Here is a 726-nt window from a genome sequence, read left to right as displayed (position 1 = left end):
AAGTATGCATAACATTAATGGAAGCTCCTAAATATAGCATGCAATTTTCGAATTTACTATCCCTAATGGTACATGGAATAGAGAAAGTTCATGGATCTTTTCACTTTTTGGGCATGCCCTAAGTGAGAGCTGGAACATTTTGCCCCATTTTGACTCTTTCAGGTACATGCATATGCTGAATGAAGTTTGAAATGTTTCGCCCCATGTTAACTATTGCATTTCCTTTTAATCTCCTTTTGTGTGTGTAGAAGTCTATTAGAAATTTTTCATATTTGGGAATCTGCTTAATAACATCAATAAGTGGGATGTTCACCGCCATTTTTATGAACACATCCAATATTTCCTTATCCCTATCTTCCTCATCCATCTTTTTATTTTTCAATTCTCTTTGTAGGAAAGGAAATGGTGGCACATATTCCTTCTCTTTCTTAGTATCGACAACAACTTCAAAATTGGGATTAGGTGTGGGCTCAACAACTTTGTTACTTTTTTCTAGGGTGGGTTCAACCGGTTCAACACTCTTTTCGGATCTCAAGAAAGTTTCACTCACATTAGGTCCTTTTGGATTCACCACTATTTGAGCAGGTAATTGGTTGGATCCTTGAGCTTGGATGGCATTCATTGAAGTGGAAATATGTCGAATATGTGTCCATAAATTCTGAATACTAGAATTTATTCTTTGCTGAAATTGGAGATTTTGTACAACCATTTGCTTGACAAGGTCCT

This window comes from Lathyrus oleraceus, chromosome 5, assembly GCF_024323335.1.
Source record: "Lathyrus oleraceus cultivar Zhongwan6 chromosome 5, CAAS_Psat_ZW6_1.0, whole genome shotgun sequence".
NCBI classification, from domain to species: Eukaryota; Viridiplantae; Streptophyta; class Magnoliopsida; order Fabales; family Fabaceae; genus Lathyrus; species Lathyrus oleraceus.
This window is presented reverse-complemented; position numbering follows the sequence as displayed.